At 46.5% G+C, this 4,516-nt stretch overlaps 1 long non-coding RNA gene across 1 annotated transcript; it reads right to left on the reverse strand.

Moving 5' to 3' along the window:
• Window positions 1-3,709: 3,709 nt before the first annotated feature.
• Window positions 3,710-3,996, reverse strand: LOC112265978. The gene is made up of 2 exons (XR_002955869.1): window positions 3,915-3,996; window positions 3,710-3,753 (listed from the first exon to the last, which is right to left on the reverse strand). It is a non-coding gene; the product is annotated as an uncharacterized LOC112265978 (long non-coding RNA).
• Between the last annotated feature and the right edge of the window lie 520 nt (window positions 3,997-4,516).

Consider the following 4,516-nt stretch of genomic DNA (forward strand, 5'->3'; position numbering starts at 1 on the left):
CCCCCACCCACCCACCTGCCTACGTGTCAATCACGCGCCCGGGCATCTGCACGCCTGTTTACTGTCAGATCCTATCTCCGTCTGTCAGACGCCACGGCAACCGTCACCGAGGGAAGAGAGCAGGGTGGAAGAGGAGTTAGGGAGGCTGGGGGTGGAGAGGAGATCTGATCTGAATTAACTATGCTGCTCCCCACAGACCGGCCGTACTTTTAATTCATGAAAGGGATGAGAGGAGAAGGGGAAAGATGGAGAGAGCGAGACAGAGAGAGGGGAAGGGAGTGAGGGAAAGAGGGTGGGGTGGAGCGTTTAACACCCTGAGCAGGATTGTCTTTGAAAGTTTTGGAGTGATATTTCCTTCCTTCTCTTCCCTGCCAACCATCCCCCGGGTCCTGTCTCTCTCCCTCTGTCTTCTCTCAGAGGTGGAAGCTGTCTCTGTGAGGGAGAACACGCTGTCTTGTGGGACCTCTCAAATGACTATTTCACATTGGTCTGTGTGACGATGAGTAGGATATTCCACTCCTTGACAATCCTTGTCATTCCAGACGTTGCATGACAAGCAGTGGAATGTTCGCACAACAGACTGTATTTCTCCATGCTACCACACATGTTGGGTTGCCTCATAAGTGATAACTGGAAGAAAAGAAGATATTAGAATCTGGTACATACAGAAAAGATGGTCGTTAACATATGGTACCTGCATGGGGTTATATTCACTTTAATGACTTGAATAGCTAACATTGAGCCTGAAATTGTTCCCTGTCTATTGTAGTATAACGGTCAAGATGCTGGTCCCATTGTGAGACCAGTGTGTGAGCGTACGTGTGTTTCAGGGTAGTTAGGGGGTTTTAAGCTGTGGCCTGTGTACACAGTATGTAAATGTGTGTGTGTATGTGTTTTCGAGGGCATTAAGCAGTGCTCTGTTTACATTTATGCAAATAAGGATGTTTGTGTGTGTGTAGCCATGGTCCCTGGCCCTTGGTCCCTGGTGTGTCTGGCTTTGTTCTGTGCTGGGGCCCCAGTGTGAACCCTAACTAATCCCTGACGGGGGCCGATGGGGGCTTGATGGGGTCTCGGCCGGGGCCACTGCCAGGATTACAGGGACACAAAGTCAACCCTCGGGAGAGAGGAGGAGAGAGATGGAGAGAAAAATGAACGGGAGAGGAGAGAGTGAAGAGGGAGCAGGAGAGAGGGCCAGAGAGGGATGGAGGAGAGGGGACAGGAGAGAGGGCCGGAGAGGGATGGAGGAGAGGGGACAGGAGAGAGGGCCAGAGAGGGATGGAGGAGAGGGGACAGGAGAGAGGGCCAGAGAGGGATGGAGGAGAGGGGACAGGAGAGAGGGCCAGAGAGGGATGGAGGAGAGGGGACAGGAGAGAGGGCCAGAGAGGGATGGAGGAGAGGGGACAGGAGAGAGGGCCAGAGAGGGATGGAGGAGAGGGGACAGGAGAGAGGGCCAGAGAGGGATGGAGGAGAGGGGACAGGAGAGAGGGCCAGAGAGGGATGGAGGAGAGGGGACAGGAGAGAGGGCCGGAGAAGGATGGAGGAGAGGGGACAGGAGAGAGGGCCAGAGAGGGATGGAGGAGAGGGGACAGGAGAGAGCCACTGTTGGGGGATGAGGGGGTAAGAGCAGTGTTGCTCATTGGAGGCACGTCCACCACTGACACACACCAGAGGAGGCTGGTAGGAGGAGCTATAAGAAGATGGGCTCATTGTAATGGCTTAAATGGAACGGCGTCAAACACATCAAACAAATGGAAACCACATGTTTGACTCCATTCTATTAAATCCATTCCAGCCATTACAATGAACCCGTCCTCCTATAGCTCCACCCACCAGCCTCCTCTGGCACACACATATACATCAACACACTAGGCATTCATGCACCTAAGGGTATTCTGTTGATGCGCTTCTGATGTACTGTACCAGTCAATGGTTTGGACACATCTAATCATTCCCGGGTTTTTCTTTATTTTGACTTTTTTTCTACATTGTAGAATAATAGTGAAGACATCAAAACTATTAAATAACACATATGGAATCATGTAGTAACCAAAAAAGTGTGAAACAAATCAAAATATATTTTATATTTGAGATTCTTCAAATTAGCCACCCTTTGCCTTGATGACAGCTTTGCACACTCTTGGCATTCTCTCAACCAGCTTCATGATGTAGTCACCTGGAATGCATTTCAATTAACATGTGTGCCTTGTTAAAGATTAATTTGTGGAATTTCTGTCCTTCTTAATGTGTTTGAGCCAATCAGTTGTGTTGTGACAAGGTAGGGTTGGTATACAGAAGTTAGCCCTATTTGGTAAAAAACTAAGTCCATATCATGGCAAGAACAACTCAAATAAGCAAAAAGAAACAACAGTCCATTACAATAAGACATGAAGGTCAGTCAATCCGGAACATTTCAAGAACTTTGAACATTTCATAGAGTCCTTTGGTCTGATGATTCCAATTTTGAGACGGTTGGAAAAGCATTCCAGGTGAAACTGGTTGAGAGAATGCCAAAGGTGTGCAAAGCTGTCATCAAGGCAAAGGGTGGCTACTTTGAAGAATCACAAATATAAAATATATTTTGATTTGTTTAACACTTTTTTGGTTACTACATGATTCCATATGTGTTATTTCATCATTTTGATGTCTTCACTATTATTCTACAATGTAGAAAATAGTCTAAATCAATAAAAACCCTTGAATGTGTCCAAACTTTTGACTGGTACTGCATGTATTGGTAATTTACAGAGATAGTAGCTGTATCATGAACATATTCCTTACGATACCATGTGGCAAGCAGCACTCATAATCAGAAATGTCCAGGTTGTAAGTATTGCTGTTGGACATGTTGACAGCAGCAGTATTAGAGGCCTGTTCGCTATGTATTTATTAAGCTCAGTCAGATACAGAGCCCAGGTGTCTGTCTGTCTGTCTGTCTGTCTGTCTGTCTGTCTGTCTGTCTGTCTGTCTGTCTGTCTGTCTGTCTGTCTGTCTGTCTGTCTGTCTGTCTGTCTGTCTGTCTGTCTGTCTGTCTGTCTGTCTGTCTGTCTGTCTGTCTGTCTGTCTGTCTGTCTGTCTGTCTGTCTGTCTGTCTGCCTGTCTGCCTGCCTCTCTGCCTGCCTGCCTGCCTGCCTGTCTGTCCGTCCGTCTCTCTCTCTCTCTCTCTCTCTCTCTCTCTCTCTCTCTCTCTCTGCATCCAATGGCAGTGTACATGATAAGCCAATGCAATGCAATGCTCGTGGATTTGACATCTCTAACGCAGTTCCACCTCCGATCTGGTGGAATCTATCCTTTCACAGTAACCACATCGACCTTTAATTCAGATCTTATACCTTTCTTATATTGTGTGTGTTCTTTCTTCCCATATGGCAATGAATACTGACAAACATCTCAAATGCTCATAATGCTTTATTGATGAAGTATTCCACAGAATTTAAATTTTGACCAGTGCCAGCTGACAGTATTTACTTTTCCATCTGTGTTGCATTCTGATTTCTTCAGTTTGAGGTCTGGGATGTGCGCCTTTTTCAACAGATTTTCTCTTTCTTTCTCCGCCTGTTTCTTTTCATTATAGTTCCTTGCCACCTCGTCCAGGTGGGCCTTCACCCTCTCCTGTTTCTTCTTCACTTCTTCCTTACTCTCTGCTTTTCTAGCTCTGAGCAGCTCTTTCACTTTGTTCTTCTCCAACATCTCTCTTTCTTTCCTCTTCTTCTTCTCTAGCTTTGCCCTGACTCTCTGGGCAGTTTTAGTTTCCTTCTGAAAGAGAAAGTCCATACATGTTAATCAGTGATCTGAGATATTATTATTAGTCATTCTCTAGCATGCAGTCAACTTAATCTATTGAATCTGATAGTATAACCATTAGGAGGTGACTTGTGACCCCCCTGAAGTGTGACTGGTTAAACGGAGTACTGTACCTGTGGCTGCTCTTGCTCTCCGAACCTCAGGGCAGTCTGCATCTGGTACAGCTTTATGTATGCCTCTTTCATCCTCTCCACCATATCTTTCTTCTCTATTGCACATCTGTCTTTCTCACTTTGCATTTTCTCAATTTCACTATTCATTCTCTCCCGCTCCCCTGCAATCTCCAACTTCTCCTTTTCCATCTCTCTCTTTTCCATCTCCCATCCCTTCTTCTCTTGTCCATGCAGGCAAAGAATCCTCATCTTTTCTCTTTCCAGGGCCTCTATCGCTCTCTCCTTTTCTCTCAGTTCAATCATCCACTCCTCTGCTGCCTGTGTGCTCCTTCTCTTAATCTCCTCCTTCTCCTTCATCCATCTTTCCCCCTGTTGATCCCAAATTCTTTGTAGGCCAGCCTTGGCCTTGGCCCATCTCCCCCTGTCCTCCTTCCAGCCTACTAAGGTCTGATTCCTCTCCTGGTCTGCTTTGGCCAAATCTGTCTTCAAATCATTTCTTATGAGGTTCCATCCATTCCTCTCTCTCACCCTCTCCTTCACCACCCTTTCATTCTCAGCTAACAATCTCTTCTTGTTCTCCACTCTCAACCTCCATAACTTGG

The sequence above is a fragment of the Oncorhynchus tshawytscha genome, linkage group LG13, assembly GCF_018296145.1.
Source record: "Oncorhynchus tshawytscha isolate Ot180627B linkage group LG13, Otsh_v2.0, whole genome shotgun sequence".
In the NCBI taxonomy this organism is placed as follows: domain Eukaryota; kingdom Metazoa; phylum Chordata; class Actinopteri; order Salmoniformes; family Salmonidae; genus Oncorhynchus; species Oncorhynchus tshawytscha.